The following is a 14,341-nucleotide window of genomic DNA, read 5'->3' on the forward strand; positions in this document are numbered from 1 at the left end:
TGTTGGGAAAATAATCAAATCATAGCTCCCTTGTTGCACATCCCAGAAGCTGGGAGTAATTTATTAGGAAGAGACCTAATAATACCTATGGGACTGGATTTAGAGGTAAGGAATGGACGGATTGAGGTTTTGGCCCTGCTCACTGAAGAAGATGAAAGAGACATTAAGGAGGAGGTATGGGTAAAAGAAGGAAACAGGGGAGGGTTGCAAATTCCCCCAATTAAAATCAAGTTAAAAAAAGGAAGGGGAGGTCGTGTGCCAGAAACAATATCCTATTCCTCTTAAAGGAAGACAGGGACTCCAACCCATCATTGAGGGTCTCCTTCGGGATGGACTCTTGGAAACCTGTATGTCCTCTTTTAATACTCCCATTCTCCCCATTCAGAAACCAGATGGTAGCTGGAGAATGGTGCAGGATCTAAGGGCCATTAATAAAATTGTCCAGGTTCGACACCCTGTAGTTCCTAATCCTTATACTCTCCTGAGTAAAATTCCCTTCCATCATAAGTGGTTTAGTGTAGTAGATTTAAAGGATGCCTTCTGGGCCTGTCCCCTTGATCCAGAAAGTAGAGACCTGTTTGCCTTTGAGTGGGAAGATCTCTTCAATGGGCGAAAGCAGCAATACAGATGGACGGTCTTACCTCAGGGTTTCACGGAGTCCCCCAATCTCTTTGGGCAAGAGTTAGAGAGGGTACTGGAAAAATTTCCAGTCCCACCTGAAATCACCCTTCTGCAATATGTAGATGATCTATTAATATCAGGTAAAGAAAGGCAAGTGGTGGCTCAAGCTACGAAAAATCTACTGAACTTTTTAGGGGAACAAGGATTAAGGGTATCTAAAAGTAAACTGCAATTTGTAGCAAGGGAAGTTAAGTACCTAGGCCACCTCATAAGTGAAGGAAAAAGAAAAATCCATCCAGAAAGAATCCAGGCCATAGTAGAGTTGCCTCTTCCTCAAACAAAAAGAGAGCTAAGAAAATTCCTGGGATTGGTAGGGTACTGTAGATTGTGGATAGATTCTTTTGCATCTCGAACTAAAGAGCTATACCAAAAATTACTAGAGGAAGAGCCTGACAAGATAGAATGGGAGGAAGTGGAAATAAAGGCATTAAATGAACTCAAGCAGGCACTGGTGCAAGCTCCTGTTCTAGCACTTCCTTCCCTCGAAAAACCCTTTCACCTGTTTGTTACAGTAGATAAGGGAACAGCTTTGGGGGTCCTAACCCAAATCTGGGGAGGCCAAAGAAGGCCGGTGGCTTTCCTTTCGAAGGTTTTAGATCCAGTCTCTAGGGGGTGGCCTGGGTGTGTTCAAGCCATTGCAGCAACTGCCCTTTTAGTAGAAGAAAGCAGGAAATTAACCTTTGGAGGGGCATTAGTAGTTAGTACTCCTCATCAAGTGAGAACTATTCTGTCTCAAAGGGCAGGGAAATGGTTAACTGATTCTCGAATCTTAAAATATGAAGCAATCCTAATGGAAAAAGATGATTTGGTCTTAACAACAGATCATAGCCTAAACCCGGCCTCCTTCCTCTGGAAGGGGCCTGAGCAAGTAGAGACCCCTGAGCATGACTGTTTAGACCTAATTGAATACCAAACTCGAGTCCGACCTGACCTAAGGGATCTTCCCCTGCACTCGGGGGAAAGACTGTTCATAGATGGATCCTCCAAAGTCCTAGAAGGAGAAAGGCACAATGGCTATGCAGTTGTGGATGGGATAACTTGTGAAGTAAAAGAAGCTAGCCGATTGCCCAATAAGTGGTCAGCTCAAACTTGTGAATTGTATGCACTAAATCAAGCCCTCAAATTATTAGAAGGAAAGGATGGTACAATATACACTGACTCTAAGTATGCCTTTGGGGTAGTCCACACCTTTGAAAAGATCTGGGAAGAAAGGGGATTAATCAATAGCAAAGGAAAAGAACTGGTTCATGGGGAATTGGTGAAACAAGTATTAACCAATCTACTCTTACCTAGAGAAATATCAGTGGTGCATATAAATGGACACCAGAAGGGACCTACTTTTGAGGCAAAAGGCAATAGGTTGGCTGATGAAAAGGCTAAGGAGGCCTCTCTCTACCCCCCTTTAAAAATAATGATCCTAATACCCTCTATCCCTAAGGAATTTGGGGTCCCTACATTCTCTGCCAAAGAAGTAAAAGAGTTGAAACAGTTAGGAGCAACCTTAAATGATCAGGGGAAATGGTTTCTCCCAGATGGCAGACAAATGTTAAATAAACAAATAATGAGGGAGATATTAGCAGTCCTACACCAGGGGAGTCATTGGGGGGTACAAGCCATGTGTGATGTAGTACTTAGACAATTTGGATGTGTAGGCCTTTATACAGTTGCTAAACAAATCTGTGAGCGGTGCATAATTTGTCAAAAAAATTAATAAAAAGGTTTTAAGAAAACAGGTACAAGGGGGAAGAGAGCCGGGCCTGAGACCATTCCAGAGCATTCAAGTTGATTATACTGAAATGCCACCAATCGGTCGTTTAAAATATATTTTGGTAATTGTCGACCACCTCACTGGATGGGTGGAAGCCTACCCTCTATCCTCAGCTACAGCATTGGGAACTTCTAAAGTTATCCTTGAACAAATCATTCCCCGTTATGGGTTAGTGGAAAATATAGACTCTGATAATGGCAGTCACTTTACCTCCTGTGTGTTGCAGAATGTCATGAGAAGCCTGGGTGTCACTTGGGACTTCCACACTCCCTGGCATCCACCATCCTCTGGGAGAGTGGAAAGAATGAATCAAACCATAAAGAAACATCTTTCTAAATTAGTTTTGGAAACAAAGTTACCTTGGATCAAGTGCTTACCTATAGCTCTACTAAGAATCAGGACTGCCCCTAGAAAAGAACTGGGAATTTCCCCTTATGAAATGCTTTTTGGTTTGCCTTTCCCCAGGTGGACTGGAGAGCTCCCCTCCCTAGACACAAAAGATCTTTTTCTTAAGAATTATATACTGGCCTTGTCTTCTACTTTATCATCTCTCAGGCACCGTGGACTGCTGGCTCAGACCCCGCCTCTTGAATTTGCTGCCCATCGACATCAGCCTGGCAGCTGGGTTCTGATCCGGTCGTGGAAAGAATCCAAACTTCAACCGATCTGGGAAGGACCCTATCAGGTCTTGCTGACAACTGAGACGGCAGTCCGAACGGCAGAAAGAGGCTGGACTCATTACACACGAGTGAAGGGACCGGTGCCTGAACCAGACGATAAGTATCCAGCAACTCAACCTGAATCCTGGAAAGTGACTCCTACCTCAGATCCCCTAAGGATCACTTTAAATAGGCAACAGTTGAAAGAACATACTAGGAGGGAGGAAGGGCTGAATTAAACCCTATGTTTGCATTGTGCTCTGTGTATAGCTTAATGATGAAATTGCTTATACTGATCATAATGTTCTATATTCAAGGAGTAACAGGTTCTGCTAAGCTGGTTATAAGTGTAGTCAAAGGCTTAAAGTCTCAAACTGTACAATTTGATGTTTGTCAAGTAATGAGCTGTAAAAATCTAAAACGTCAGCAACAACTGAGTGAGGAATATAAGCATTTATGTAAGCAGACTGTTCAAATAGAAAGCAAGATTGTTGGGGGGCGAACATTTGAGAGTATAACTTATGAGACACCTAACCCCTGTTATTCTTGGGACACTGCTTGGTGGACCACACAGTATGAGGGATGGGTCTTACCCAGGTTGGAGGAAAAACCATTAAGGGAAACTTGGCTGGAATTTAACTCTCCAGTTCAAATTGACCCCAAGGTCATTAGAACACTTAAGACCAAAGACTTAAAGCAAACCACAGAAATAGAGACAGGTTATGGAAATACAAATGCCTGGGTAGAATGGGGCAAACATACCATCCAGAGTCTAAACAGAAGTGACTGTTATGCTTGTACAACCAAACAACCCACTGTTCAGATTATGCCCTTCCCCTTGGGGATGAAAAAGCATGAAAGGGAGTTTAAATGTATAATACTCCTCTTTCAAAATGCTACTCCTGGTGAAAGTTGTAGTACGTTGTCCTCCCTTTTCCCTCCAGTCCAGAAGGGAAGTGTCAAAGCCATACCAGCGTCTCACCTCGGTCCCGGAAACCACTCTGCCTGTCTCTCCAGATGGGAAGAAGGGCTCCAGGATCTTGGTACCATGGCTCTGTGTACACAGGTGTGGAATGTGAGCAAGGATAGTACTGGCAACTTCTCCAGCCTAACTATACCCCGAGCAGACCTCTGGTGGTACTGTGGGAAGGGCATCCTCTGGCCAACACTACCTGAAAGGTGGGGAGGAACCTGTGCTCTGGTTCAATTGGCTATCTCATTTACCCTGGCATTTGAAAGTAATAAAAAAGTACCAACCCAAGGCAAAGGAGAAAAGAAAAATGTACAAAGTGTACCTAGTTCCTTCAATAAAAAATGTTTGTAGATAGTATAGGGGTTCCCCAGAAAGTTCCTAATGAGTTTAAAGCTAAAAATCAAGTAGCTGCAGAATTTAAATCGTCCTTATTCTGGTGGGTCACCATCAATAAAAATGTCAATCATCAGCTAAAATTTATCAACTATACCAGGGATGTCATTAAAGAAATAGCAGAACAGTTAGATGCCACTAGCCGAATGGCATGGGAAAACAGAATGGCCCTAGACATGATGCTAGCTGAAAAAGGAGGCATCTGTGCTATAGTTGGGGGAAATTGTCGCACATTCATCCCCTATAATACCGCGCCTAATGGAACTATCACCAAAGCCCTACAAGGCTTAACAGCCTTATTTCAGAAACTAGAAAAGAATTCTAGCATTAACAACCCACTCATAGAATGGTTGGAAAATTGGTTCGAGAAATGGAAAGGAATTGCAACATCTATTTTAATTTTCCTTATCATTCCAGCCAAAATGTTTATAACAGCTGGGTGCTACATAATCCTGTGTGCTCAAAGGCTAGTTCAAAAACCCATCAAAACCACTAGAATCAAAAATAAGAAAGATCCGTATGATGAGGAATGTGAAAAAGCCCTTAGCAAATTTGAGAATCTAAAATGTGAAAACTAAAAGTGTTTAAAAAAGAAAGAGGAGGGAATCTGTAAGAAAGGAATAAGTTTCGTTTTCACATAGAGACAGCATGGAATAAGGGAAATGGAGGCAAAACCAGTTTAAACAAGCCCCAGACAAAGAGAAGAGAGAATCTGCCTGATGTAAAGAGACATGAGGTAGTATCAGAGGCGGGAACTCACAGCAAAAAATAAAAATTTGGGGGGGCATTGGCTAATCAGTTCAAAATCTCAATAATGAGCTAGTTGGCTCTCTGGGATTGGCTGTACAAATTAAAATCTCAAAAGATGAATTAGTTAGTGTTCTCGGATAGGCTGTAACCTCTGTAGTACCCAGTCAATGGGGAAACAGGGGAGGGACTTGCGAATTAGGAGTAGGGGATTTAAACATCGCCATTCTCTTCCTCTGGCGCGCCAGCCTCCCGCGTGTTTGGCTGGACGCCCCATCTTGCAAGATTGTAAATAAATTCTTTTCTCCTCCAGAACCGAGAGAGCGTTTATTCCCTTACAGGCACCGCTTTATTTCCGACACACATGACACCAGAGGGGAACTGAGGATGGGCCAGAATGCATGCTATAAGCTTTTCTTACTGTTTTTAAAGGTGCATATTCTTGACTTGGCACTCACCTAGTTACTGTAACCATTTAATTGTTTTCTGGAGTTTTGAGGAAGACAGCTTTGCCAGTTTTTGCTAGCTATTCAAAGATTCTGGGGGTAACAGTACCCTGGAGCATCTTACCCTGCTATCTGGGTTGCATACTTCCTCCAAAAAAGAGTCTCTGTCTCTTTTTTTAAATCTACCTTTCAAATGTTGGTGATGTGTAAGGTTCTACCCTGGCCTCCATTCTTTTCTCATTCTACACTCTCCTTGGACAAATGCACCATTTCCCATGACTTACTGCATACCTGCTAGCTACTCCCCAAACTAAACTTGTGGTTCATGTCTTTCTCTTTGGGCATTCAGATCCGAAATCCCTATATCCACCCTCTTGGACATTATAGGCCCCCTAAACTCAACGTGTTCAATATTGAGCTTCTGATTCTTGCCGTCACACTTGTACTGTCACCTTACTTTGTGTTTCCTATCTCAGTAAATAACATCCCCAAACCCTTATTCACATCAGACACCTGAGCACCACAATCTGCCAACCATAGCACTGCCATTGGCAGTTCTCCCAGGGAGTCCACTGAACTCCTTGTCCTCCAGGTGACCTGTTCTCACCTGTGGCCTGCCTGAAGGACATCCTTTAGGGAGGAATATATGCTCCTGTGAAAAGCCCCTTCCCATTATATCCCTCTGTATAAAACAGTGACATCTTACTGTATTCCTTATTGCTCTTACTCTATTTTTCTTCACAGCATTGAAATAGTGCTTACCACAGAGCAAACACTTGATACATATTTATTGTATGAATGAATTAATCCTTGATCTCTCCCATACCCAATCCTGTCCTAATACACTTCCTAATTCTTAAATCTACCCACTTCTCTCTATCATATTATCACACTCTTAGCTGAATGGTCATCATTTTATACCTGGATTGCTGCAGGAGTCTTGAAACTGGGCTCCTTATTTATAATTTCATCCCTTCTTCCCCTCTTGATCACTCTCCCACAACTGTCAGGCCTTCCTGATCTTTTTGACTACCAAGCCCTATCTTTCACTTCTCCCTTGATGCTGCGGCTTTACTGAATTTCTTCCAATTTCTCTAATATGCTAAATGTTCTCTTATCTTCTCTTTGAAGCTGTTTTTCTTTCTGTCCAAACAATTTTACCCTTTCCTCAATCCCCTTCTCCCTAACACTTGGCTAGCTCTTCCTTTTCCTTCTGGTCACAGATTAGATGTCATTGCCTCTTGAAAGCCTTGCTTACCCTAGTGCTGGCTTTGCTGTCACTGCTCGGGGCTCCCATGGCATCCCATGCATCTCCCACCATAGCACTTAGCACCCTGGAATGGAATTGCCTGTTTAATTAACGTTCCTTCCAGTGGACTATGGCTCTGGGATGAGATCCCCCACACCTTGCACTTGATGGGCCCATGGAAGGGGGTTAATTAATATTTAATAACTAATTCTTCAAGAGAATGTAGCTTGAGACATTTCAAACATCCAGAAAAGTGAAAACATAGTATAATAATATAATATACACTCATATACTGATGAACTATATTCAGCAATTTTCAACATTTTACCATATTTAAGTGCTTCATCTAATTATTTATCTCTCTGTATTTAAGTTATTTTAAAGTAAATCACCGAGAAAATGAATGAATCCTTAAGTCTTCCAAGTCACAAGATAGCCACAGAACATATAAAATAAGCTACTCAAGAAAAAGAGGAACCATGAATTAAATTGTGTGTCTTTATGCAACCACAGTTGAGTGAAATTCAGAAATGAAAACAAACATTAAATTCCGCACCAGACACTTTAAAAAATGTTCTTTCATTCCATCATTTAATTCTCATGAGTCTTATAATGTAACCTCACTGATAAACAAAAGAAACCTATGAAGAACCTGTAGCCCTAGGAGGGAAGGGGGAAAAGTAACATTTGCTGAGTACCCATGACATACCCAACACTTATGTTGCCTCAAACTATTATTGCAACAAACTCAAGATGTATTACACTCCCTATTTTGAAGCTGAGGAAAGTGGGGCTGAGTGGGGTCAAGTTCCTTGACCAAGATCCTGAAGCAGGTAAGTAGCAGACGTAGGCATCCATTCCAAGTCCTCTTCTTTCTACCTCTCATCTGTTTTTGACTATTTAAATTACAATTTTAATTAATATATTTAAACTCTAAAAATTTTCAGCAGTAATATGAGATGGGTAAGGTACCTGTTGTTGCACGTACATGCCTGAAGAATGTTCAGGCTGATTCTCTTTCTAGTTCTTATTACCCCTATGGTATAGATGAGGCAGAGAACGATTAAGACAGTGAGCACAGAATAAGAAGCAGCACATGAAAGTGGAAAGCCAGGGTTCTGGTGCTGTTCTTTGTCACTAATGGTTTGACCCAAGGCAAATCACCCAACTCTCCTCACTTAAGAATGTTCATCTGAAAAATGAATCAGTTGGACTAGGTTATCACTGAGGTTCCATCCAGGTGTTTAAAAACAAAACAACAAACAAAATCAACCTGTAACATTCTTAGTGATTTCCTTCAGTCATCAGCTGGTTAGGGCCACAAGGCAGATCCAGATGATCCCAGGCCCAGGCTCTGCACTTTCTGAATAAATGTACTCACTGGGGGCACTCGCTGTAACTGTGGGCCAATTTTAATTGGAATGTTGGTCAGTACAAGTACAACTAGAATAATCCTCACACTTCCAGAAGCAGAGCTCTCACAACTTCTGACAGAATAACTGATGACAATGACTGTGCCAAAAGAGGAGCAGTGAAACAATCTCGTTCCAAAGGAAGTTCCCCTTTTGTTTTTACCCCCACATATCTTCTGCCAGACAAGTTATCATACTTATCACACTTATTATTATAAGTATGTTTTAGATTCTCTACTCTACCAGATAGTAAGCTCTAAGAGCTCTGTCATATTCACTTCTATATTCCCCAGCTTGCAGCATAGAACCTGGCACTTTGTCGACACACAAATGTTTTTGGAATGAATGGCAAATCTCACCATCTCTCAGTATCCAAAACCAACTTAACCTTCATGGCCTGGTCCAAATGCCCCCTCTCTCTCCTGTAAAATTCCATAACATTTTTTTAATGCAATTTTATTGAGATATATTCACATACCATGTAATCCATCCAAAGCATACAATCAGTGGCTCACAGTATCATACAGTTGTACATTCACCGCCACAATCAATTTTAGAACATTTTCATTACTCCAAAATAAAGAAAAAAGTAAAAATAAAAAAGAACACCCAAACCATCCCATAACCCTTAAACCCCTCTAAGAGGTAGATTATTATTAGATTTTAAAAGTCAGTGTCAGTGCTGGTAAGGGTAAGCTTGGATCATACTCTTTTTCTTTTTTTTTAATTAAATTCAGTTTAATTGAGAAATAGTCACACACCATATAATCATCCATGGTGTACAATCAACTGTTCATAGTACCATCATATAGTTATATATTCATCACCCCAATTTATTTTTGAACATTTTCCTTACACCAGAAAGAATAAGAATAAAAAATAAAAGTAAAAATGAACACCAAAATCACCTCCCCACCCTATTTTTCATTTGGTTTTTGTCCCCATTTTTCTACTCATCCATCTATATACCGGATAAAGTGAGCGTGATCCACAAGGTTTTCACAATCACACTGTTACCCACTGTAATCTACATTGTTATACAATCGTCTTCAAGAGTCAAGGCTACTGGGTTGGAGTCTGACAGTTTCAGATATTTACTTCTAGCTATTCCAATACATTAAAACCTAAAAAGGGTTATCCATATAGCATGTAAGAATGTCCACCAGAGTAACCTCTCAACTCCATTTGAAATCTCTCAGCCACTGAAACTTTATTTCGTTTCATTCTGCATCCCCCTTTTGGTCAAGAAGATGTTTTCAATCCCACGATGCTGGGTTCAGATTCATCCCAGGGAGTCATATCCTGCATTGCCAGGGAGATTTACACCTCTGGGAGTTACTTCCATAACATTTTAACTGTACTTCTCCTACAGTGTTTCTCACTTTTTTCATTTTAGTTATTTATGGATATATCTTAATTTCCCAATAAGATCAAACTCATTGAGGCAGTAGCTACAACTTGCTCACCTTTGAAACCCTACAAAATCTACCTCATAGCAGGTACTCTATGAGAATGAGTATATGAGAATATAATTCATATTTATATATATATCAAAGCAATTAGCACACAATGCTCTACATATAGTAGACATTCAATAAATTTTTTTAATGAATTAAGTACAATTTTGATAAAGTTGTGGTGAAACTGGAAATACTTATAAATTATTCCAAACCTTTTGTGAAAAAACATGGTAAAGTAGATTAAAGTCACAAAAATGGTCATATGCTTGAATAATATTCTCACTTCTGGAATTTTGCCCAGGGAAAGTAGTTAAACAGACAAAAACCTTCAAGAAACCAAATGAAACCAAACCAAAACAACCAAAACAACAACAAAGTTTGTACAAAAAATTTACTGTAGCAGGTTTTTCATAGTAAAATATTGGAAAATAGTAAGAATTAATATATATATATATATATATATATATATATATATATATACTGTAGCACATTGATATATAATACTATTCTATATTCAAATGATAGTTCTGGTGACTAAAGCTAAGTAAAACACAAAATGCACATATTCTATGGTAACCACTGTGAAAAAATGTGAATGTTTATAGGGAAAGCAAATTGCAAAAACAGAACAATTGGTGTTGTTATGGTGATTTTCCTTTTCTCCAAAATTTCCTTTAAAATTGTTTATTATTCTAATGATTAAAAATTGGTATAGTTGATGTGGCTGTATTTCCCTTAGAAAGTAAATGTGTCTTTTTCAAATGAAATTGTCTGCTAAATAGCTTTTGCTTCAATATTTAACCTTAGGGTTAAGGTTATAACCTGAATGGGGTGCAATTATACACAATCAGGTATAAAGTATGGGCATACGTGCATGGTGGCGAAACAGACCCGGATGAAAGCAAGCAGCCAGCCCCAGCAGAGGAATCCTGGGAGCTCCATGGCTGGTGATGGGACTACCCACTCAGGTGAACTATCAGTACTAGCTCCTGAGTGGGTTAGATAAAAGAAGCTGCAATCCACAACAGATGTAAAGAGAAGGGAGTGGAATTAATGATAGCATTTAGACTTCTTGTCCTCCCAGTTCTCCACCATCTCTTATCTCTTTACTGTTATCTAACAGGAGTCCACAAACAATGACTGCAGGTCAAATTTGGCCCGCTACTTGCTTTTGTAAATAAAGTTTTATTGAAACCCAGCCATGCCCATTCATCTACACATGGGCTGTTTTCACAATAAAGTGAGTTGAGTAGTTGTGACAGACTGTATGTCCTGCAAAGCTGAAAATATTTACCATCTGGCTCTTTATAGAAAAAGAACCGTTCAATGTGAAGACACCACTCTAAGAAGCTTTAACTAACATCCTATTTAGGTAACGGGCTATCTTTCCCTATTACTTTTTCTTCAAACACACCAGTCTGGAAGATAGGGTGATCATCCAGACTGAGGTACTCCTGAAGGTACAAGAGGAAGCCAACCAGATAGTACTCCAGGGCAACAGAAGTAAACCAGGACTGTTCCAGGCAGACCTGACATACAGGTTCCTACTAGAAAGGCTTGTATCATAAGAGTACAAAGGGTACTTGATGCCTGTGCAGGGACTGCTTCTATATGTATATGAAAAGCCAGGAGACATCTCTTCCTAAACCTATCGGCCTCCCCCTGTCCTGACTCTGCCCAGAGCCTGCCCCTGGTCCTGGCACACTTGAACTGTTGGATCACCACTCGGGGTACCATATCACCACCCTTAATAGAGCAGAGAAGTTTACTCATCCATTTAAACGAATCTCATTTCAAATCAATATGACTCAGAATTTTGCACCTGCAAATCTCACTTGGTTTACTATCAAGGCAACTCCTTAAAATTCCACTCTTTAAGAATGTCAGGGTTCTCTTTCCAAATAATTTATATAAAAATTGCCACCAACCACAGTATTTATTGTAATGGGACTAAAAGACAAATATGGTATATTATTCACTGATTTGGATACATTTTAATACTCAATTCTGTTTGGAGAATTATTGTTGAAGAATGAGCTTTTTAATTTTATCATTCCAGAATTAAAAGAAACAAAAGAAGACAACACATATACACCCACAGACACCTTTTTTTTTTGTAAAAATTTTTGATTCTGTAGAGGAAAAGAAACTAAAGATGTCTCTAGGGCATTATACTTTGTGAGACTATTCTCTGTGTGAACCTTAAAAGCTCACAGCTTTGAAGCCTATCTGAATGGCTTTCCAAATATTGCCATCTGGTGGAATTTCAGTTAATTGTTCCTTTGTTCTAGGGAACTGCTAGAGGTGAACCTTGAAGACATTATGAGACAGAAAGACTCAGAGTACCAGTGGGAAATAAATGAAGGTCAAAATGATTGTGTCTCAAAGAGAAATCCCAAACTGAAAAAATGAGACTTTTGGAATCATCGTCTTCACAAGATACTCGTCTCTCTCTATGGTAAGGTAAACAGAACCGGTGCCGTGACTTTTAACAACATCAAACAAAAATCATTTATTCACAAGTGATGGAAAATATCATGAGATCATTTTGACTATATCTTGATATTCTCCCCCTCCACTTATCACTAAATAGAGCTCCAAAATTAAAATTTAATTGGCTTGACCATTTTTAGGGGAATTGCTAACAGCCGTTAATTAGCCTTTAGAACACTTGGAAAATGGAACATGGTTTGGAAAATAAAGTTTTAATGGAGCATTTTTACTTATATACTCACTTTAATTACTATAATGAAATTTTAAAAATAAGTTTATTACAAAGGCATTAATAATACTCACTTTAATCTAAAAGCAGGGAGTCCTATAATGTAATACATATTTAGAACTTACCTTAAGCATCCAGGCTCTCTCCCTGGCTGTTGAAAAGAACTATTCCTCTGAGAAATGGGATGCTGGGATAATAAAAATGAAAAAATAAAATGAGAGATATAGTGCAATGAAAAATCACAGGAGCAAATAGTTGTAATTTAGCTGACTGGGTGTGGCTAACTTTGGAAAAGGAAATTAAAGGAAAAAACCCATAAAATATCCAAATTCAATTGATTTTACTATAGCAGCATGCTTAAGCCAGCCAAACAACAATGGAATAGAGCTCTTAATCTACATTATTAGATCAATTTTAGGTTCATTTATTCTAGCTTGTGAAATTTTAGTGTAATGTCACCCTTATGAAAAGAATATTTTTACCTTTTCTTTGATAGTCTGATGTGATGAGAATCATGTGTTAACAGATAATGCTGGGAAGCAGTGCCTCTAGCGGGGTGTCAAATGCCAACATCAATTGAAGTATCAACTCCCCCCAAATTTAGGTTAATTTGCAGGTTTTATATCTAGCATCAACTTAGGCTTATGCTTCTAGTCAAGAGAGTTTTGTTTAATTTTAACAGTGTGTTATAAATGCCAGGATTAAACTGCAAAACAGATGTACCAACAAGCAATAATTTAGTTTCTTTGTATGAATTGCTATAAGATGGTAAACTCTTAAGGGACAGATACAATTCTAGAGACTGAGAAATGAGTCTGAGCTCCAAGCCTGGAGGGTTCAATTTCAGGGAATGGATGGTTACCTGGGAGGCTATTTGTGGTGCAACCAGATGCAGCTAAAAAGGACTAGCTATAATAAGCGCATGAGTGCATACCGCCTTCTCCACCACCCAAGAAATCAATTAGAAATGATCCTTTCCCACCTTCCATCTATAATCCTCATCCTGTACATTGCACTTCTGTAAGTGTTTTCTGTGTATGGCCATCTCAGAAATGGCTTTGATGCTTATTCAGTTTAAAATCAATTGTATAAAAATCAAATATTTATGGCAGATCCAACACTTTGTGATTAATCCCAGACTTTGTTCTGGATATTTTATTGGGAGAAAAAATTTAAAAAGGGGACATTATACATTCTTTTTTCTGTAAGGGAAAGAGGAAATGGTAAAAGAAAAAAATACGAACAAAATGGTAAGTGGTAAGAAAAGAGAAGAGGACAGTTTAATTTTAAATGCTATGCCATTCAATGGGGGAGTTCAAAAGTAATTCATAAACTTTGGCTTGTTTAAAGATCAGCAAATATAGCATGAACAAATTCAAGAACTGAACCCAGGTATTTGGAATACAATTTTAATTTTCCCTTCAGGTAGAACAGGTAGATTTCTTTACATATTTTATAGCAGAATCACATTTTATGGGTGTGCCAGTTTGAAGGTATTATGTCCCCCAGAAAAAGCCATGTACTTTGATGCAATCTTGTGGGGCAGACATATTAGTGTGGATTAAGTTGGAATGTTTGGATTAGGTTGTTTGCATGGAAATGCGCCCCACCCAACTGCAGGTGATAACTCTGATGAGATATTTCCATGGAGGTGTGGCCCCACCCATTCAGGGTGGGCCTTGATCAGTGGAGCCATATAAATGAGCTGATGGGCAGAGGGAACTCAGTGCAGCTGTGAGTGACATTTTGAAGGGGAGCTACAGCCAAGAAGGACACTTGGAAGACAGCACAGTTGCTGCAGATGACAGACAGTTTGAAGATGGCCGTTGAA

The 14,341-nt window shown here is 39.5% G+C and overlaps 1 protein-coding gene across 2 annotated transcripts in view; it reads right to left on the reverse strand.

Moving 5' to 3' along the window:
* Positions 1-14,341, reverse strand: part of MAPRE2 (microtubule associated protein RP/EB family member 2) — a 174,621-nt gene that overhangs the window by 136,528 nt on the left and 23,752 nt on the right. For both annotated transcript variants that reach the window (XM_037805530.1, XM_037805531.1), the window contains one exon: positions 12,636-12,697. The gene's annotated coding sequence lies outside the window, so the exon portion shown is untranslated. The remainder of the gene's footprint in view (positions 1-12,635; positions 12,698-14,341) is intronic.

The sequence above is a fragment of the Choloepus didactylus genome, chromosome 16, assembly GCF_015220235.1.
Source record: "Choloepus didactylus isolate mChoDid1 chromosome 16, mChoDid1.pri, whole genome shotgun sequence".
Lineage (NCBI taxonomy): Eukaryota > Metazoa > Chordata > Mammalia > Pilosa > Megalonychidae > Choloepus > Choloepus didactylus.